The sequence below is a fragment of the Etheostoma cragini genome, chromosome 17 (assembly GCF_013103735.1).
Source record: "Etheostoma cragini isolate CJK2018 chromosome 17, CSU_Ecrag_1.0, whole genome shotgun sequence".
Classification (NCBI taxonomy): Eukaryota; Metazoa; Chordata; class Actinopteri; order Perciformes; family Percidae; genus Etheostoma; species Etheostoma cragini.
This window is the reverse complement of record NC_048423.1, coordinates 19,207,551-19,231,084: the sequence shown is the minus strand read 5'-3', so window position 1 is coordinate 19,231,084 and position 23,534 is coordinate 19,207,551.

Below are 23,534 nucleotides of genomic sequence, written 5' to 3'. Positions count from 1 at the left end.
GCATTTTCAACCTTTATTTTTAGAGAACAGCTAAAGACATGAAAGGGGGAGAGAGAGGGGGAACGACATGCAACGCACGCAAAAATGGTGCTTTTGCAATATAGCCAGACACTAAAGGGGGGGCTTGTTCGTTGGCATCTGATCAGGCCACTGACCAAGCGTCAGTGTGTTTACGAGCTGGGAGTGAGAACACCTTGCATCAGCAACATACGTGAGCACAATACCGTCCACTCTTTTTTCACCTTTGGTTCAGTTGTAGTTCAATTTTGACCCTTGTGTTGTTTGTGTTTTTGTCACTTTTTTGGTCACATTTCTGATGCTTTTTTCATATCCTAGTTGCTTTTTTGTGGTTTTGTTTGACTGATTATCACTTGTAATTTTTTTGACATTTTTTAAACCTAATTTTGGAGTTTAAGAAGCAGAAATATGCTATAAAATTGAAATAAAACACCCAAAATTCAATGAAAGAAGTGAACTGATCCTTCATTTTACTTGAGAAGAGCGTTTTGTAGAACCATTTATGTTAATTTTAGGAAATTTGTTTGAAAGAAAGATATATTTCTGATCTAGACACTAGAAAATTGGTCAAATTTGACCCAAAGAGCATTTTATTTACATAATTTATATGGGAAGTTATGTCTCCTCTAAAGATGTTCCAACCAGATTTGTATAAAGATATGCATCTGTGTATGATCATCAGGTTATTCAACAAACGTCATGATGCAGGCCAATTTCTGAACCCAAAGTACGATGACTCAACAACTGACACAGTTCCACGATGTGTCACTCATAGAAGAGTCTACTTCCTCGAGGAAATCATGACTCCAGTAACTTATGGAATGTAAGCTCTTATTGTTTCAATGTCATATGGACATCTATTAATCACACATTAATATTCACACTGATGTTCCTTGCAGGAATGTTCTAATTGACTTTCATTAAGAAAATACCAATAATTAACATATCCCAGGCACAGATACACAGTTACACAGTTTGCAAAACAAAAGAAAAGAAATGTAATGTTAGGAACAAAAATATGTGTACAGTATGCTGGTAAAAATGGTGAAAAATAAAACCGTCACCGTTAAGTATAAATATTACAGCTGTAGTACATTGTTTAAAGCACTCAAATGAGCCAAATGGCAATATGAATTAGGCCTGGTGGAATATGAACTGAAAAGAGGAAAGACATTTTCAATTGGTAAGAATTTATTTGACAGAATTCTGTTAACTCATTTAAACACACACGCACACACACACGCACACACACAAACACAATGAGGCATAAGGACCATATTGACTGACATTGCTGGAACCAAAGTACTAAGTCTTTACTGCTGATAACAAACTTTGAATGTCAGCGAGCATGACGGCCACTGGTTCAGAGAAAGAGAGAGAGAGAGAGAGAGAGAGAGAGTGAGAGAGAGATGGAAGCAGAGTTGGCATGGATCCCTACCTGGTTGAGAGTGGTTGGCATTACTCCAGTCAGCGTGCCACCCTGGCTGCCATATCTCCTCCCAAACGGGCCGCCCAGGCTCCATGCCCCATTTCCACTCACACTGGGGACGCAACCAGACAAGAGGAGGACCAGTCACTAATCAGGTAGTCACCGTATCAAACGAAGGAGAGGAAGGCCATTTAATATGCAAGCCTGTGGCAGTCCAGGCTGTTCTCATGAACCATTCGTAAACATAGCTAGGAAAAGTAATGCCATGTATTTCTATTGCTGTGTTTAACACATGAACTGCTACTGTGTAAGAGCACAAAATACAGGCTCAGTGACCACCAACTGGCCATAGAGGCAGGAAGACACAGACAGACAAGTTAGAGAGAGAGAGAGAGAGAGAGAGAGAGAGAGAGAGAGAGAGACAGAGATGCACTTCTCTCCACTGTGAGAAGTTCTCTTCACTTAGAGATTTTAACTTTGGTGAATATCAAAGACAACACTAAACTTCCCAATATTAACCCCAGAAGAGAAGCTGGTGAAGAGACCACATGTTATCTGCCTGAAACAACCCAAGGGACTCATTATTATCATATTACATAGATAGATAGATAGATAGATAGATAGATAGATAGATAGATAGATAGATAGATAGATAGATAGATAGATAGATAGATAGATAGATAGATAGATAGATAGATAGACTTTATTGCCATTGTACATGGTAACATATCAACAAAATTTGGAGATTTCTTCTGTCAGACAAGACAGTTTTAACAATAACAACAAATCACACACACATAAGATTTAGACACATAGATAAATAATAAATACATGAATAAATAAGAATTCATACAAAATTGGACAAGTTCTATTGGGTTGTATATTGAGCAACAGAACACACAGTGTGCATTTAATTTGTAATGTGTCGGGCGTATTAATCTTCTGTAAACTGCTTAGTCAAAAGACACTTTGACAAAAAAAAACGTAAAATAAAAAGCTGCCCTCAGCCTTCTCAGCCAGTCATACCAACTCACCCTCACGCTGGCCAGTCCAACATTGTTCAAACACACCAAACTTTCTCTTAAAATCCAGCGGTGCTCCCAAAGTTTCAACATTTAATGTATATTTTAGGGAAACATTTTCAAAATGGTGAAAAAATATCAACGAAAGTGCCAATGAATGCCATAATGCCATGATGTCACCATAGAAATACTGAATCTCATGTTTAAATAGTTCACTTAGACTAATCCCGATATAACTACAATGATAAACCCCCCCTCCTGCCCTAACCTGTATTTCTTCGGTTTCAATTTGTGTTTCAACTTTCTATTTAAACTACCACATCTATGTTTACCTGCATATTTATCTGTATGTGTTTTATGCTCTTATACATGTGTCTTTTGGTCTTTTTTTTGCACTTTGGTGCAAACTTGTTTGCCTTTAAAGTGATATGTAGTTGATATAAACTTGAAAAGTATGCAGAGTGATATAATATGTTACTGTAACTGTGGAAAAAAGGGGTTTCAAACTATTATTATAAACTAAATTAGTTTTAATACTCTGCAAAAGGAAAATAGCATTAATCATATTGTGTTGAAGCTAAGAAGAGAGGGATATAGAGAGACACAGAAGGAGGAATAGAGGGAAAAGAGAAAAACTAGAAGGGGACAGAGTTATGGGGGGGGAAAGCTCAGGAGGAGGAGCCATGAATTCCCCAAACTAATCTGAGTATAATCAGGGCACTGCCCCAGTGCCCTAACCCCATCTTCACACACACACACACACACACACACAACACAACGCTTCTGCCTACCCATAACCCCCAGTATGTGGGCGGTGGTGTTCCCATGACCCACTTAACACATCTGGGTCAGCTGTATTCAACCACCAGCTCACACACACACACAAACACACACACACACAATGCCTAGCCAGATACATTAAGACAATGAACACACACACACACACACACACACACACACACACACACAGGTTCAGATGAGGCAAATGGCCTCGGGATTGTTTTACACTACTCTTGTGAGGTAAAATGAAAATATAAAAATGATTTCAGTTTCATAACTTCTCACTATAAAAGCATTACATCTGTGACACAGGTGCTGTGATGTGAGAAAAACAGCACGCTGTGTTTATATGCACACTAAAATGTCACTATTATTCCAAATATGGTTACATTCCAAATTTGATACAGGTCATGTAAACAACATGTTCCGTTTAGATATTCCGACTAAGGCCATTTTCAGAAAAACAATTGCGTGGGAGATTCTGGCACTATTCGGGTTTTAGAACCACTTCTCTTTCTCGAACTTTTACTGTTTTTTTGTTCTTTGGTCAAATCCGATTGATATGTCTATGTTTGTGTTTTATCATTGTGCTTTTTTCTGTTTTTTTTTTGGTCTTCTCTTCTTTCACAACACATTCTCATTCCCATCGCATAAAAAAAAGAAACAAATCAAATCAAACTTTTGGGACATGTATACAGCAAAATTCAGAATATGCTTCTCAATCAGGGTTTTTACCAAAGTTTGTGACGGTTTACGGCCTCTTGCCGTTGCTGCGATAGGGATGCATGCCTTGAAGCGTAACTCTAACCAAAATGCATCCTAGGGTCTTTTTGTGAATGTACCAAAGTCAAACCTTTGTTTAAAATCATAATTAAGACGTGAGCGCCACTTTTAAGATGGACTGTATTTAAATTTTTTGATCAAATGTCCTTTTGAATGGGAGAGCTAGTGGCACTACTATGATAGCATCAAAATCCTTGTTTTTAAAACACTAACAACCACACACAACCTTTGTCTAAAACTAACCGTACCGTAAGCCCACCCACGACCTTTTCCTTAACACAACAGCGTCAAAATGGACGCCAATAGGACCACACGCGGTTAGATAAGACGCTAAAGGAGACGTTTAGTGTCAATGACAACGACAAACGCACCTTACCGACCGTATTTTTTTATTTTATTTTACAAGATGGGAGTGAGAATGTGTTTCACACAAAGACCCTGCCCTAGGGTGGACAACAGGTTTTTAGATATGCACAAACATCGCATTGGGGACCTTTTCAAGAAGCTGGTTGAAGGAATGAAAGAGGGACACTGTGTTCACATGGTCCAACAAGTCCAACACTGCTGGTACACTTCGAGAAAATCCTATTTTGCACGGCTGCATGTAAACGGGAACATTAGTGGATTATTCATTTTTATGAGCCGTGTAAACAGGGTAAAAAAACTGAATATTATGTGCATGTAATAGAGTCACTGTTCAACATCTTCGTCAGGGCATCCAGAGTTCACCAGTTGTTTTTTTGGGGTATTACCTGGGTGGAAACACCATCCGACTCTTCAGGAGCGGCCGTATACATTTCATTGTATATAAAGAGCAGCGTTAGACGAACACCTTGGAGAGCCCAAAGGTTGCCTCGCTTGTTGCAGCTTTGGATGTAAACCAGCGAGGTTTTTTGGCGCAAAGGGGCCTTTCTGCCGAGGCAGGAAGCGAGAAAAGGGCACATAAAGAGAGCGGTTAGGCTCTTTAAACGCAAGGTTAGTACTGCCTGTATCGCTTCCAAAAATAAAAAAGGAAAAATGGAAAGAAAAAAAATGACTTTTGAAGTGTATTTGTGTTTGAGGCGAGGGAGCAAAGGTGTGTTTTTGCGTTTGAGGCAAAAGGCAGGAGTATCTTCAGTATGTCTTTTTGTGTGTGTGTGTGTGTGTGTGCGTGTGTGTGTGTGTGTGTGTGTGTGTGTGTGTGTGTGCGTGTGTGCGTGGTAGTCCCTCTTGCCATTTTTAAAAACCATCCGTAGCCCAGGTAAATGGCATGCTGTCCTCTGCACATGCCCGGTGGCTTTCTCTTTCTCTTCACAGGGAGGAGTTCAGAGGGCCAGTTAGCACCGTTCACAGCAGACCCAGAGGCTTTACTCAAACTCAAACACACACACACACACACACACACACATACACATAGACACAAACACACACACATACACACACACTGAAAATCATGCACAAAGATTTCTTTGAGTGCACATATGCAGCATACACGAGGCCACAAACACATTTACACATGCTCAGAGGCTCTCGTAAATTCATGCAGCGGCAGCAGTTGTACATGCACAAACAAACACACACACGTGTGCACACACACATATAAAGTTGGCCCCTGGCTAGAGTGTTCAAACAGGCGTGATATTGAAATCCAGCAGTAGGAAGAACAGTGGGTTTTTGCTGAAGTCCATTGCAGGTTATTGATCAAGGTTAGTTTACTGTGAAAACTCTGCCTGTGGCCAAGGGCCGTTCCCACCAGAGGGGTGTGTGTGTGTGCGTGCGTGTGTGTTTGTGTGTGTGTGTGCGTGTGTACTTGTGTGTGTGCATGCGTGCGTGCGTGCGTGCGTACGTGCATGTGTAAGAAAGTGTGTTGGTGTATATGTGTGTGTAAGTGTATTTTTGCACCAATTGAAAGTTTTGAAATAGATAAAAGCGTTGCATGCGATGTGCTTCAGCGCAGCTGTGTTTCTTTAATCAGTGAACAGAATTTGTTTTTGACATTAGCCTGTTTCCTTTTTCTGTCCCATGTATAATATGATATATAAAGATTCACCTCCAAAACCTCATCATTACACAACCACAGATCCATCTGTGTGGTACCTGTTGAAAAAAAATCCATATATTTCAAGAAAGTATATATACAGTATGTGGCTGCACGAATACCATATAGACACATGTATAACAAGCCTCCCTCATATGAACTCAAAGCCATACTATAATAGGGACATTAAAAGAAAAAAAACATAAAGCTCTGAGTATGATTTTTGAGTACACCGCACATTTGAATGGACATTCAATCATGGGCTCACAATGTTATAACAAGTCTCAATGAAGTCTTTGTGGTGCTGTTAGTCGCCTCCAGACTTTAGATGTGAGCTTTACAGGCAGAGAGAGGTTCTCCTTCACTGGCAGTGTGGGAATACTCGTGGTGTTGTGTGTTCTGTAAAACTACAAAACTTGGCTGCTACACTGCTAATCTCTCTGACACACACACACACACACACACACACACACACACACTAACACGTGTTGAAGTTCCTTTAGCGCTAACAAAAGCAGAGCAGATGCATGAAATTCACAGCTGAAGAGGCCTGGCATCAAGCAACCTTCATGTGGAGATTCAACACAATTCAACCCACCCACACCTATCCATATACAAGTGTGTGAAACAGGAGGGGTAGTTTCAGCGTGATCTCACACAAGCAGTCAAAATATGGTAAATGTTTACAGATGCACAACAGAAAGGCATACATTTATGCAGGCCAGATTATTTCTTGATAAAATGTCAAAGCACCAAAGGTTTAACCTTCTCTGTATCTTTTATCACTTCATGTCTACTCTTACTCTCTGACTTTCACATCCTTGCCTATCCATTCCATAGAATTAATGTAAAGATGGACAACGCGTCTCCACATCCTCCCAATGTACAAAAGTGAAGCCAAAATATCCCTGATACAGGCACAGCCATGTTGTAATCTTGGAGCTAGAGTCTGTTTATTTAGGATAAGGGCAGTGAAACTTATGGTATTGTATCAACCCGCCTAACTAATCAACTAGATTGATAGTCGATCACAGCTGTCTGTTATGATGTATCACTCTGTTTTATAGCATCAAATAACTAACTTCTCAGGAAAATTAACACTTTAAAAACACCAGCGTGACAGTCATGGGTGGTATAGGTAGACTTTAGACAAAATATGACACTATCAAACTTGCTGTTTTATGTTATTAAATGCAGCCAAGACTGGAGAAGCCTAAATAGGGGTAACATTTACACAACATGATGAACCGAACCATCACAGACTGAAAACGGTGCGAAAAAAAACACTTTGTCCCAGCTACATGTGTGAGTGCTAACATGAAGCAGTTAAAAAAACTAAAGCTGGCAAAAAAGCTCATCAGTCACTAAAGAGTAAGCATCAAGCCCTGTATCTGTGAATCCTTTAGAGCCCCCTATCTGTGAATGCTAAAGAGTTAGCATAGAACCTCCTATCTGTGAATGCTAAAGAGTTAGCATAGAACCCCTTATCTGTGAATGCTAAAGAGTTAGCATAGAACCCCCTATCTGTGAATGCTAAAGAGTTAGCATAGAGCCCCTTATCTGTGAATGCTAAAGAATTAGCGTAGAACCCCCTGTCTGGCAATGCTAAAGAGTTAGCAAAGATTCTGGTATCAGTTTATGCTAAATACTTAGCAAAGAGACGATTATCAATCTTCATACTACTTCCATTTGGCCGCAGATACAGAGCACTGAACTGGACTAAAGCCTATTTCAAAAAAAGGTTTCATCCCGACCGAAATTACAGTGCTGAACAAACTATAATACTGCCCCACAACCTCAGTTGCTTTGCAGTTTTCAAATTTGATTTGTCTATGTGGATGTCTTAATGTGATGTGCTTTATTTATGCTACATGTTTTATGTGTTCTATATGTCAGGGCTGCCAACTCTCACGCATTGGCCGTGAGACACACGCATTTGACTGGTTTCACACGCTCATACGCCCCACCCCCGATTTCTCACGCTGAAGTGTCAACCCGGTCGATCAAATTTCTGAAAGATGAGTTTATCTATAGATCTACCTGTTGAGCCACTCGCGATCGACTAGTTGTGCTATCAGAGACTATGAGGGGGTTCAAGACCGCTCCCTGACTGTGGAAGTTTCGAAATGTCGCAAACTGAGAACATTTTTTTTACGATCCATCCCATGTGCATTTCCCTGGCTCCAGGTATGAGCTCTGAGTATCACAGACCGTCCGTCGCTTGGTGACCACTCTCTCTGTAACAATAGAGGCGAGCAGCGCGGCTAATGTAGCAACTTCAGTTTATGTTAGCGGACCCGCTCTGCTGGGGGCAGTGACGCGTTGCATCCGTGCAGACCTCCGATGATCAGGAGCGTACAGCCTCCTCTAAACTTTGTCAGAGACCAGAGACCCAAATGGGCCTCTGTGTCTGTCAGACGGTCTGAATAAGATCCACTATATCAGCGGAGCAATAACATGCACAGCAGACTATATTACAACTCTCCAAATCTCGGACAACAGAGATGGGAGGAGTTATATTTTTTGAATGTGCACAAAGTTGTAAATATGAGCAAAAATCTGATGAAACACATCTGAGCTATACTATACTATATATACAAAACTATATATACCATACTATATATACTATACTGCAACGTTGGGCCACTATTTTGCTTCTCTGACCTCGGTGCATCCCTAAATGAAACTGTAAATAATTAATTTGATGTTTTATAAAATGAACAAATAGTCTTTATTTTCCCAAAAAGTAAACCCAGTAAGTGGGGGGGGGGCACAGAGGATGAGGGCCCAACATGACTGAGCCTTGGCACAAAGGTTAAAGGATACAAATCTGTGTAACTCAATGGTTCTTATTCTTTAGAATTTCAGTGGTCTTAGTTAATCCCTCAACATTAATTTAACTTTGGGTCCCTGGTCCCTACACCAGGCAGGGACCCCTGGACCGGTTCACCACAGACCCAAATCTTCTCAGCTGTTGCTGACATATGCTCCTGTCTCTTCATGTGGTTCATTATGTTTGGCACATTGTCTGGGTCAGTTCTTATATCATAAGAAGTTAATAATGTAAAAAATGTAAATGCTAAATGCCTTAATACCTGTTGATACTACAACAATGCAAATGCTCTTAACCCTACAGTTTTGCACATATCAAGTAAGACTTGATTTCTCAATTTTTTGGCAAAAAACTCTCCAGAAAGTGCCATTTAATGGTTTATTTTTCAATTTTTTTTCCTGGGGGGGGCATGCACCCAGACCCCCCTAGGGAGAGCCCCATCCCCCCACATATAACAAATCCCATTTTAAACCCTGAAGGATAAAGACCCAAAGAAATTGCTTTGTACACGGCAAAATATAGGTTGGCCCCCCCAAATCTCACTCCAAGGTTTGGGGAAAAGTTGGCAGCCCTGCTATATGTGGTGTTTGTGCTATTGAAAGAAGATGTGTGGAAATGATTCTCCCTATGGGACAATAAAGACTATCTATCTATCCTTCTGCAGTAGGCCTATGCTAAAGAACTAAAAATGGATTGTGTTGGTTTCCAGAGGGATGGCATATACTGTCATGGTTAAAGGAGATTTTTACCGTGATGATTTATAACATTAGAAGTTGACTTAAAGTTATCCCAAATCTGCAGTGAGCACCTGATATCTTTAACTCTAAATCACTTATGCTGCAATGTTTTCTGTCATTCCTCTATAGCAATATTAAAAAGGATCGGGTGTGGATATGACCAATGCCTTTGGTGTGGGAGATCTGGGTTCAATTTCCACAGCAGTACATCAAGCAATGTGTCCCTTAGCAAGGCACTTAAACCATAGTTGCCCCAAAGGCGTTCAACCTCTGACATATATAGCAATTGTAAGTCGCTTGGTGTAAAAGCGTCAGCTAAATGAGATGTGATAAAATGTAACTATCAAACTATGCAACTGGAGGAAATCGGACCTCATTTCCACTTAATGTGTCGACTTAAGTGTCGCTCCAAAGCGGATGTAAAAATATCAAACTTTCTCTGTAGTCTACTGTTAGCTAGCTAACGTGCATGTAGGCTACTTTTAAAATGTCGTGTTTTCCCTCTGTTCCCTGGTTAGCATACCAACTCAACATTCATTCATTTTGTTTGTTAGTGTAAATGTTATTTATTGTCAAACGATTAGCAGCTATTAATAGTTGTTTGTTAGGTGACTTAGGTTTAAATATATGGCATATACGTATATATACAGTGTATAAATATATATATATATACACAGTATATCTTTGTCTGCTTGTCCGGTATTGGATCGCAATGTGTTGCAACCCCTTAAACTCCATACCAGATGCCCGAACCACCTCAACTGGCTCCTTTCGATGCGAAGGTGCAGCGGCTCTACTCCGAGCTCCTCTCGGATGACTAAGCTTCTCACCCTATCGCCAAGGGAGAAACCTGCCCCCCCCACCAGAAACCCATTCTCGTCCGCTTGCACCCTGGATCTTGTTCTTTTGGTCATGATCCAGCCTTCCTGAGATATGTGTGTATAAACAGTATATATAGATATCCATATGCATTTTAAAACGTTAACATATTGTTAATTAATTTTCAATTTAAAAAAACCTGCTTTCTTTTATGTCATTTTTCATTTTTTCAAGAATCGGTTAAGGATTCAGAAACATTTTAAAAGTACCATTTTGGCATTGGAATTGTAAAAATCCAAACAATACGCAGGCCACAAGAAGTAATTAGTTTTTTTTTGTTTGTTTTTTTGGTCACTTTTACTCACGACTGTTGACCAGCAACACAGGATTCCATTCACTACGCTAACCAAATTTAGCTGGACTATGACAACGCATGCACTGAAACAAAAATGCGTTCGCCCACCTATATAAATATAGAGGAGACGGTGAATAAGCCTATTTCAACAAACGGGGGTGTATTACTTTAACACATCAGTTGACCGTTGACCCAAAGCCTTGTTGGATTTCTGCAACCCTGAAACCACAACTCAACCACCAAACTTCTTGTCTACATGACAAACAGCCAAAATGTCCTCACTTCACAGAAATGCCCTAACTCTGAAGGTCTAAAATTTAAAAATTGTTCTCACAAGGATAGGAGTGAATGGACACGTACACACATGCAATCCCTCCATCCCCTCTCCTTCCACCCTCCTCTGTCCGGTCAGTGTAATGGATGGTGAATCTGTTGCTTACTCATGCATACAGCTGACAAATTGTCCCTCTCCGAGCACGGCCGCGCCGCTGTGTGATATGTGAGAGACGGGACGCGACAGGATGAGTCGGCAGCTCAGACTGAAAAAGGGCACTGAGGATACAGACAAACTAGTCTGAAAAGGTGCATTTGAAGAAAATTATATATCTGAGGGCTTACAGGCTGCCAGGGTGCAGATGAGCTGAGAAATATGTGAGACACGTTTTGGCAATGACCTTGCTGTGTAGTGGACTATGAGAATTTTCCTCTAGTACATCTGTATGGTGGTATATAAAATCACAGAAAAAGATCCACTCACCAACAAATGCAGAGTCTCTTATGTGCACAGGAGCCACAATGTGTATAGTAGGCTAAAACCTGGACTAATTTGACTGGATTTAACAATGAGATAGGCCACATAATGTGCACCCGTCCCCATGTAAAGTGTATAATGTGAGCCACATGCAGTCCAGTGGTCCCTGATTACTGTGTAATATAATACATATATTTCTCACTGCTCCCTGGACTAAATATTATAGTACAACCCATATTCCCTGCAGCAGGTTCCACTGGTATCTCTGTTACTGGGAGTTAAGCGCATTTACCAAAATCCTGCTCCTCTTCTCTCTTTAATACAAGTTGATATCTCTAAAAAACTGCATTGAAGTGGGTACATAAATACAACGCAACTATGTTAAATGTCTACCAAATTGAGGCTTGCGATCGGGGAGTTGTCATGTAACATGTCATGCCTACATAACGTAAGGCTCACGTTTGTCAAACTCAAGCCTGCGGGCCAAATCCGGCCATTGGCAAATTTTGATCTAGCCAGCACAATCTAGGTTCACAATAACTTTTGGCCCACCTAGGTCGCCGAACAAAAACTTTTTTAAATGCAACCACGCGGCACTAAAGCCAGATTTGCCGACGTTTGAGACTCAGAAAATCCCCCAGAAGCAGAGAGTTTGTTTATTCAGCCTGGAAAACAGGTAAGTCGGCTGTGTGGTAACCTGCTTTTTTATTGTTTTGATTAATTTTGTAAACTCTATTATAGCTAAGGAATGTTTTCCTGACTTTTTAAGGGCTTGAAATAAAAGCATGTCAATAAACTACTACACGTCAGGCCCTTGATGCGGTTCTCATTTTACAGTGTGGCCCTCAGTGAAGTTGAGTTTGACCACCCTGGCGTAAGGGCTTTCCCTCTCTTTCACATGCGGTGCCAAAGATTCTCTATAACTTCTATAACCGTCACTGGCAGTGCTCCCTGTCTGAGAATATAAACAAAGTCACGTGACCTGGGGGCAAAGGGCCTCACCGACGTCAGGCAAAATAAATCAACATAGGATTGGATGACATTGTGATTTAATTTGACATAACTTGACGATGTGCTTATTGTGTTGAAGCAGCCACAACAGCGGAAAAAAAGAAAGATGTTTATTTAGGCTCTCTCCAGAGGGGCAGCTCAGTCAATCAGGGCAAACTGGTTTTTGTACGTGCAACAATCGCACGTCTCTGCCACCGAGAATGCTCTACGGCGTGCACATGTTCCGGAACAAAAGCTGAGATGATTATTGTCCATCAACCCATGGACACCATAATAGCCAAACCCTGCAGATAGCTGAGTGTTTAGAGGGTTAAAATTCAAACAGCAACACTGCAGTGTGTAAATGACATTGCAGGTTTACCTGTTACATGGAAAAAAGTCATGTTTATGCGGTCTAACAGTTTCATCGTCCTGTACATTAAAATAATGCATCCCAATGCTGACCTGAAGCTCTGGGAATAATCACGCACCCTTTTTCCACTACCCAAAAACATGAAGGTGCTTCTAATGTGATCCTTAAAATCACCGGCCAGCACAGTACAGCGTTCATAAATTAGCCTACTTTATGACAAGCCACTAGCCATAGGAGGAAGTAAAAACAACAAAGTATATCAACGGTGAAAAGACAAAGAAAATAAAGGAGCAAAGGTACAGGGGGGGCGGGAGCAGGGTGAAAGGGACCCTGGCTAATTCAGAACACTAGACGGGAGTGTTGTGCCAAGTCTGCCTCTCCTCCCTAACCCCCCTCCCCAACCCCTTTCTCTTTTAAAGGACCAAGGGGAGGCTGCAGCTTTCTAGTCATAAACATCTCGCGGGTAGGTCTGCACTGGGCCTTTGCCACGTTACACATTTGCTTATTTGAGAGAGAGAGAGAGAGAGAGAGAGAGAGAGAGAGAGAAAGAAAGAAAGAAAATGCAATTCTGGCACAAAATCTGCTTCTCTCCCTTTTCGCTCTCTGTCTGATCATTCCTCGAGGCAAGAGTTGAGGCTGTGATAGAGATTAGGACGGCAGCGCTACTGACAAGGCGGCTAAATCTACGCCGGCTGAAAAAAACTGGCAGAAGCAGTGTTTGGGGAAGGATTGCTGGAAAAGAAACGCAGAGGGGTTTTGACTAATAGCAAAGGAGAGAGACGGGGAGCCCGGTGTCAGGAAATGGAGCATTTTGGGCCGGGCCAAAGTGGTTGATTGGGGAGACTGATCAGTTATGATGTAAGGCAGATGTCGGGCTCTTGCACGGCTGATTCAGGATCATAAAAGAGTGTGTGTGCCTGTGTGTGTATATATGTGCAGCGAGTACATCTGCAACTGCATGTGTGGCTGTTTAAGGCTGACTACACAATCTGTATACACAAGAGGGTGTCAGTGGTACGCAGCCCGTAGGGACTCACGCAGAAAAACACTCTACACTCACAAAATGCTGAATTCACAACACTTCAAGAGCTACCGTCTTACCATGGCGAAAGCACACGCCGCCACTCGCCACTATCAGACACAATATGGTGCCCATATGCCCGGGATGACATCCAGATGAGTACATGGCGGGGAGCCATGTTGGATCTGACTAAACCACTCAGGATGGCTGACTCTGGTTCATCAGGATCGTTTTCTACCCACTGGACATCCAGCAACGTTCTTACAGACAAACATTTGTTTTCAAACAGAGCAAAATAAGGTCAGGCTGCCTCTCCTCTGCACCCTCACCTGCTTTCATTTCCCTCTGTTGGATCTGTGAACTGATCTTTCCAGTTTATTATGAGTTGGCACTGACACTTGTAGCTGTTGCCACAATTTACTTTTTAAAAAAAAAATTTTTTTCCATCAGTTATGACAACATTGAATTGACAATTGCTAAGGAGAGGTAAAACCCAAAGTGAGCCCAACTAAAATGTGTAAAAATCCCTTATTGCCAATACTGGATTGCCAACCGGGCAGAGTGAGCAGGGGCCCTCAGGGGCCCAAGAATCCCCCATATCTTTCCATGTATCCATAGGTTTGAGCTGATTTGCTAGAGAATTTGCACCACTAAAATGCATTGTCAACAAAGATATCCTATATATATCATATAACCTAATCTTTTCTTCATTGTTTTAGTCTACATTGGGCTTGCATGATGCATATTGCTAATAGGGTTGTGTTTAAGAAACTTAGCAGAATAATACTAAAACATGAAGTCTTATTCCAACATGGGAATACTGGTTGCACCAGAATGAATAGAGACTTGAAGGCCACAGGGTTAACGGACATTGCACAAAGGGTGGTGAGTAGGGGGAATAGTAGGAGCCCAATATAACATTTTTGCACTGTGGACCCCGAACTTTATCCGATCATGCACAGAAATTGCACAGAAAAAGACTTTAATATGCACAATTACAAGTAAGATGGGTCAGTGTTAAACCAAAAAGTCGGTGTGTAAACTGAGGTGTGTTCACGTAGTTTTGGTAACAATTTAATTTTCCTTCCTTTTCTCCTCCAGATACTTTTGACTGGCCTTTGCACTAAAACCTGACTGCTTATGTTACCCAGATCTCAGCAATTAACTTTGGTAGTACAATGTTCTCATCACTGATCTGAATGATTGCTAGGACAATGAGATCCACGCTGAGCAGGAAAGTTCATTCTTGATTTTGGAAAAAGCTTTATTACCCACTTCCTAAATATTTCTCAAAGATTCTGACCTAACCTCACAATCCCATCTGATGACAATTGAGCAATATCTAACAGCTCCTACAGAACATGAGTGTATTTTCCTCTTAAGAGTTTTTTGTCGGCTGACCCAAGGTTTAATAAACTGAAATTATACTTCGACTTCATATCAGTTACTGTTTGTCAGAAACAGTATTCCCAAAGCAATATGTAAAGTGTAATTCAAGATAATTTGGTTTGAAAGCCTTTATCATGCAAAGGTAATGTCAAATACCTCCGAAATGCAGCTCTGCAGATCATTCCAAAGCAAAGAGAAACCACTATAATAGTTATCCTTTGTGAACTGTGTGTGTGTGTGTGTGTGTGTGTGTCTGTATGTGTGCGTTTGTTCTCACCGTAGATTGTGCATTGTTACTCTCTATGTCTGTCTTTCTGTGTCTCCGCTTCTCTACACCCACCACCTCACAGTTGCAGATTAGGCCGCTTAGCGCTCACCACGGGGCGAGCTAATCACCAAGGAAAGCAAGGGGTTGGGGAGGAGGGAGTCGAGAGAGAGTTAGAGAAAGAGAGAGAGAGGGGAGGGGAGTGGTGCTCAACTTCCCCCTGACCACCCCCCCACCCCCCCCTCCAACCACCCGACCCCGCGCCAATCCCGCCCCCGTACTGCCCGCGGGGCACCGTCACGGTGACAGCGGTGTGACAGTAATCTTCCAGTGACACTTTTCTGTTTTTTCTTTCTTTCTTTTTCTATTTTTTAATGGGGGGTGGGTTGAGACGGTGAATAGCAGGGGGTGGTGGGGGGGTCTATTGTTACCCTCCTCCACACACACACACACACACACACACACACACACACACACACACACACAACACCCCCTCACCCTATCCAGAGGTACCGTGACGATTGCCCCCCGGAAAAGGCAACAACACAGCGGCACAATGCCGAGCGTCGCCGGCAACCGGCACAGCCAGCCAGGAGCACAGAGATGCCTTCTCTCCCTCGCCTCTAAAAATACTTCCACACAATGCATCTGATAATAGGTTTATGCAATGATGCACCGGCGCTTGGTAATGTATCCACCCCAACATCACCCACCACCACCAGGGGGGAAAAGGAGCACTGCAACGGATTGACTTGCAGCCGTTGCTGGCGCACACAGTGTTACGTTTTGACACGACCGTCTCCATATCAAAGTCGAAATGGACAAAGACACAAGGCAGACAGTGATGAGCTGTGGTGTTGAAACGTTACGTCTGTTTGAAACTCAATCGGTTTGCTCCAATCCTCTTTTTTTTTCCTTTGGAAGTTGGCTGTCCTCGAACCTGATTCAGCTGAATATTGCCGTAAGTCGTGCGGAGAGAAAATTACAATGTACTGTATATCACACCGGAGAGGTTTAGTTGTAGCACAAAATCCCAGTATGTTAACTTGCTATATGTCTTAGATGTAAATATCAGTATTATCTCAAATAAGGACAAAGTATATGTGATGGATGTCAGGTTAGGGATATTAAGGATAGGGCTAAAGCAATTTTACATGTATCTTACTGTAAATAAATCCCCTGCAAAGCCATCTTTTGATTCTGAACCCATTTTTTAAAGGCACAGTAATGTCCTTAAAAAGCTGGGCACTTGTTGTTTTAAGCAAACAATACTCCAGCAAGAGTATAAAGTGCATTTGTTGGGGACTATTTTCAAGTGCGGATTTGTACACATTTGGCGGAATAAGTCATCACCGTAGCAAGACATACATATGTCTCTGGGCCAGAAGAATATTACAGAGAGTGTGTAATGATACTGAGGGAGCACCGAGAGGAATAAGCTACCCAGACAACACTTGTTAGTAGGATCAAGTCATTGCCTCTTTAGGTCTTTTCATGGAATTTGAAGACAATAACATGAATATAAAATATCCCCAACCTCCTCCTTTAAATCTGTGTTTCTCAAATGGGGCTATGTGTACCCCTGGAGTACTGCAGGGGGTACGTGGGGGTAATTTAAAAATATATATAAATCATGCATATTTCCTAAAATAATTTAACACTATAAAATGATAAATGAGTTGAGCGATTCTAAATATTTGAAATGCAGCATTGTGTTTCAGTTACTATATTGTTGTTTAGTGATTTTGAAATGTATTGTGCCTCTTTATGAAGCTAGGCATTGTTCAGTGTTTTTGGGGGGGAGTACTTGGATGAAAATACATATTTCAAAATGGGGTGGCCATTGATTAAAAAAATCAAATCATCAACAAAATACAAAAAAACGTTTGAGGACCCCTGCTTTAAATAACACGGCAACAGCTGGAACTGAGAATACATGTAGGAAAAAAAGAGATAGGAAGAAAGAAAAAAAATACCCCGACAGAGGTCACGGAGAAGCACAACCTACGCCGCACGCTGAGTTATGATTGCAAAACCACGTGTTTATTGTTAGTTATTCTCTATGCGTGTTTGCGTTGGCGCCGCACGTATGAATCCCATTTCCTCGTTGAGCCCAATGAGGAGCAATGTGTCGACGCATGTGTCAGTAGAAGCAGGAGGTAGCACTCCAGACAATAGAAAAAGAGCCAGATTTAAGAGCAGTGTCGCGCGGTGTGCGCCAAGCATCTCCATAAATCCTAATACACTGTCATTCCCTGTGGAACAGAAAGAAAAAACAGAAAGGCAAAGAAAGGGAGAGAACGAATGCATTTTCCTCTTATCTATATGTCTTTCACTCTCTTTCCCCCAGTGAGTGAGGCAGAAGGGAATAAATGGCTCTCCTCTCCTCTCCTCTCCTCTCTTCTCGGCTCGGTGTGGGCTGACAGCGCAGCAGATGGTGGTTTAAGCAGTGAATTTATGAGCGCCACAATCTTAATGTTGCAGAAAGAAAAGAAAAGGACTCGCATCAAACGCCACTGACAAATGCACTTGCTAATATTAATGCACTCCTCATTCATCCAATATGCTGCCTAATTGCTTTTCTGTACACAGTAATATGGCACCTGCTGCTCAAGTCCGGCGCTCGTGCGTCAGGAGAGGGGAGATTGAGTGTGGGGGGGGGGGTCTCTCTCTCTCTCTCTCTCTCTCTCTCTCTCTGTCTTTCTGTCTCCCCCTTTCTCTGTGATGAATGCACGGCTGTGGATCATGCGCCAGACCTGTCAGTGTTCCTAATTAAAATTTTATACTTACAGGCTCAGGGAAGAGGAAAAAAAAGGTGGAAAGCACTCAGTAAACAATCAGTTATGAGAGGAGAGGAAGGGAGAGGCCATCACACACACACACACACACACACACACACACACACACACACACACACATAGACGCACACGCCTGCTAGGTACGACACACACTGAAGCACACACAGTCCACTTTTATGTAGTGAAGATCCGTGGACTTTATTAGAGCTTAACAAGGCCATCTTTCCCGCAGATCAAGCCCGTTTCCGAATGGGCCTGAAGAGCTGCACGCCGCCCACCTTTGCTGCAAAGAAGAAGACTCTTTCATGAGCTCTTGTGGACACGCCAGATGACATAAAAGCACAAAGGCTGTTAGGCCGTGTGTCACCGTCAAAGCATCATCCCCATCAGGTTGTAAAAAAACACCATCGTCTGCATCACCAGAGGCTGATATTCTTCCTGGTATCAACTTTCTTTTTGATATTATTATTATCATTCAGACTTTTCTCCACTGAAATCTGACTTCAGTCTGAAAGTCAGGCCGATGAATATCATTATTTTAGCGCCTTGCATTGTGTTTGGGGTCCATCTGGCCCCCGTGCTAGCCCCCCATATAGCCCCAACGTTATCTGCCCTCCAGCTGCTGTTAAATGCACCAAATTGTGAAATAATGAGTTTGTAAATTGCACGCAATTACGGATGCAAATTGAATAAATCCTCCAAACTGTAGATTGTCCCTTTCTCCTCACGTCAACGCTTAATTGATGCGTGTTTGATGGAGAGCAGCAGGTATTTCCTTGAGCGGTGGGATGAGAAACTGAAAATGCATTTTGTTGTTGTGAGGCGTTCGAGGCTGTGAAAGAGATGAACAGGGATTTGATGGGACGCGAGTGCGGCGGTTACTGGAACGAGAGGCGCAGTGTGCTTCGCCGGTTGCTCGGTGAAGGATCAATGCATGCGCTGAGCGCCGTGAATGAAATCCACAATGGCAAGAAAAACACAAGAAAGCAGTCAGTGAGCACCTGAGGGTCAGGACTTCCCCGAAAGGGGTCACATGATAAATCAGAGGGGTCGCTTATTGACGGAAGGGAGAGCATGGAAACCAAAAATATATTTCTACTGTTCAAAAGTATGAGTTATTTTTGTTCTGACTTGTTTCTAAGAATTCATTTCCCCAATGTGAAAAAAAAAAAATGTGGGAAAAGAAGACAAATTTTTTCAGCTGCTCTCTGCTCATAAACATAGGAACTCTTCTTCATTTTAATGGTACGGAAGCAAAAAAAGTGTTAGGAGACAGTGCTGTGGGTTATGAATAACCGTGCCGGTGCGTCTTTCGTGCTCAGAGGGTTAAACATTGACGACGCCATTTTATCCGACTTTGTCTGATGTAAATCGCTCAATGAAATGGTTTCAAATAAGCCTTTTTTCACTATCTGAATGCCAACAGTTTTGGTCATACATTTTTCTTTTCAACAATGATATGTTTATCATCACGAAATAATGTGTCACTTTACCCATGCATTATAGAAATAATAAAGTAATGTAATAATCTTATTAACTGCTGAGAGAACCAGGCCTGGTCATTATCTATTTTGTACCAAGGCCCAATAGGGATAATGTGAAAATAAAAAAAAAACTATATTTTATTTGAAATTGACGGTTTCATTTGATAAAGCACAAACATTCAGGGATGTAGACACGATGTTAGAAACCCTTAGGTCACTAGTCCCCCCCACAAAGTCTATCTAAATTCAAACGTTTCTAATTACTTGTATTCTTTCCAAATTCAAGTTTTGTGTTCAATTGTACTTTCTGTCTGTGTTGCAGACAGAAAGTGTGTCAAAGCCTTACGTACACGTTTTCTTTCTTGCTATTTATTACTGCGATGGCCTATAAATAGTTACATAAGTCTGGAAATCCTGGTGATAAGTTAACACTAATTTAACATGCTAACTCTCCCAAAGGCTGCTAAAGCCAAGCTGTTATAATGCGTTGGGTAGTGTGTGGCTGCTAACAAACACACACATAGCTGTAATGCATCACAGTGACATTAATAACCGCACAAATGATAAACCTTCCATACAGTATTTTAGCCTATTTCAACAGATGATTATTATATATTAACTGTATAAATCCTGATTCACCAGAACGTGATTGAAGTGTTCCCAAAAGTTCCTCTTTTCATCTAAGGGAAGATCAATTATTAATCTCAAAAACAGCATATGTAAGTGGTAATAATGAGGCAGCAGACACTGAAACATCACACACACAGTCAATCAAACAGGATTCACTTTGAGCATCTGACACACACACACACACACACAAACACACACACAAACACATTGCTTTTACCTCTCCTCTCCCCACTATGTCTGTGCATGTGGGCGGATGTTTTGCATGCATTTCTCTTATCTCTGTGTGTGTACGAATGTGTGTGTGTGTGTGTGTGTGTGTGTGTGTGTGTGTGTGTGTGTGTGTTTGTGCGTGCGTGCGTGCGTGCGTGCGTGCATGCACGGGCTAACTCTTTAATGAGTGAAATGGAGAACACTATACACCTGAAGGCACACGTCAACACGCCAAGAACAGCCATCAGCTCAGGACTTGACTCATATCCAGCTGTTCACACACTCACACACACACACACACACACACACACGCAAACACACACACACACACAAACTAAAGTACATTCAACTGCATGTGTGTATGGATATAAAAAACACAGATTTGACATAGAGTATCAAGTTTTAAAGTGATAAAAAAGGATATTCTCCAGTGCTGCTCCACCCCTCTCATTACAACTGACACAATCAACGGGGATTTCCCCCGTGAGAACAATAACTGGCATTAGTTTAATTCCTTCCAATCTAAACAGAATCATCATACACAGTGTTAATAAAGCATGTGTTCATAGCTACTGAACTGATTCAAAATTACCGGAATTATCCGATAGGGTGGGATTATAGAAAAGGCTTTTTGAAAAGAGATTAAGCAAAACGAGTTGTAGGAATAGATTAAAGAAAGTTATCTTAAATATGCCGTTGTGCTGACGTTGCCGTGTGTTTAATAGTTTGTGTGTTTTAGGGGGAACAGTTGAAAAGAAAAGAAAGGCCTCCCTGAATTAATCACCGGCACATTTGCAAGTCGCAGAGACCAGACCAGAGCATCGCCATCATCATCACCATCATCATCTTCACCAGTGATGTACCGTACTACCCACAATCCTTTTCCGCAAGCCGACTAATTAGCCCCAGAAAGGTCAGGTAAAGTCAGAGGGTGATTAGAGTGAAGAGGAGGAGAGAGAGAAAATGGGAGGGAGACAGGAGTGGAAGGGATGATATGAGATAGACAAGAAGAAGAAGAAGAAGAAGAAGAAGAAGAAGAAGAAGAAGAAGCTCATATACATCTAGTTTTGGACCCGTGCCAGAATGTGTCCTTTTATTTTTCTTTTCACCGTCCTTTCTCTTGCTCCTTTTACCCAACTGAGAGCTTTTTCTACAAAACGTTGGCTTCAATTTTTAATGAAATGCTTATGTTGCAGCACCTGGACACATCGGCTAAGCTGGCCCTATCAGGGGTTCCCAGGGGGGTCATTAAAAGCAGGTCGGACCAGCCTGGGTGCCAGCCGCGATGCGGAGAGGCCTCGAGGATCAAAGACGGTTGTGTTTCTGTGCTTTTAGGGAAGGCGTGTGTGCAGTTTTTAAGTCATATTGCGTGCTTTTTTCCCCCTATTTTTATTCATATCTGTAGTCATTACTGCTTGACGCTGCATGATTACAAACCGGGGGTCGTGGGCAGATTACCAACCACTCTGTTCACCACTACATTACCTGCCTCTGTTTGTGCATGCGTTTGCTGTGTGTATGAATCAGATGCACACAGATGATGTGTGTGTGTGCGAGTGTGTGTGCGCGTGTGTGTCGGTCGAGTGCCAAGTAAAGACATGACGGTACTGTGGATGCAGGACCGGTGCTATTCCCAGCAAGCCTGCTACAGTGGTCTTGCCGCAGGCTTCTCCCCTGGCTCAATGTTGAGTCAAAACAGTCAAACATCTCCTGTGGTAAAAAAAAAACTGTCAACAGCAAAACACAGCAACGTGTTGGATGACAATGACACTGACACTGCACTCCCAACCTCTGGGGAATTCACTGGAGTGAAGAGCCGGCGTACACTTACAGTAGCGTTACAGATCCAGTGATGTACAGTATGTGTCATTCTGCAAGCTCTTCTGAGCAACATATCCTTTGCTACTCAAGAACCAGAGCTCTCTCTCTCTCTCTCACTCTCACACACACACACACACACACACACACACACACACAAAGACAATGGCTATACATTTGCCCCTCTACCTGGAACAGCCTGAACCCTGAGGGGAGTGGTGTTTTAAGACATTCAAACACACTCACACACACACACACACACACACACACACACACAGACACACACACACACACACACAGACGCAAGGTAAGTGGACCCGCAGCCTAATGTGGTTTAATCACTCCCAGCCCATCCATCAGGGGCTCCAGTAGAGGAGTGGAGTATTTTATCACCACTTTTAAGGGTTATTAGTACAAATACACTGTCACCCTGCATTACCACTGCAGCGCTTTAGGGTGCCATGCCCCCACTACATTCATTACAATCTCTATCGATATCTATCAGAACTAAACGCTCCCTCTTTCTTCCCCCACCTTCCCCCTTCCACATCCTCTCCTCACACACTCGCTGCCATTAAAAGATGAAGACCGACTCCCACTTACCCTCCCCTCCTCCTCCTCCTCCCCCTGCTCTCTGTGCCTCTGTCTCCCTTCACCTCCTTTGACACACACCTCTAAAAGTTTCACTCCATTTATCGTCCGGTGCTCTTCCGGCCTGATGCTGTCGGACTGACTTGATGGAGTTTGGCGGCTGGCAAGGACACAGCCATAGACGGTGACTTTAAGAGCCCAGTGGTCACTCCGCAAAAAAAAAGAAGAACATTTTTAAAAAGAAATAGAGAAGGGAAAATTCCTGGAGCGGATGACTTCTTTTTCAGGCAGGCTGGGCACATTATTCACTTCGCTCCATTACCAGGCGTGCAAAGGTGAGAGGATTAAGAGAGATTAGCTTTTCTTTCTTTTTTTTTCTTTCTTTTTTTTTAGATGTGTAAAGTTACTTGAGGAAAAGGAC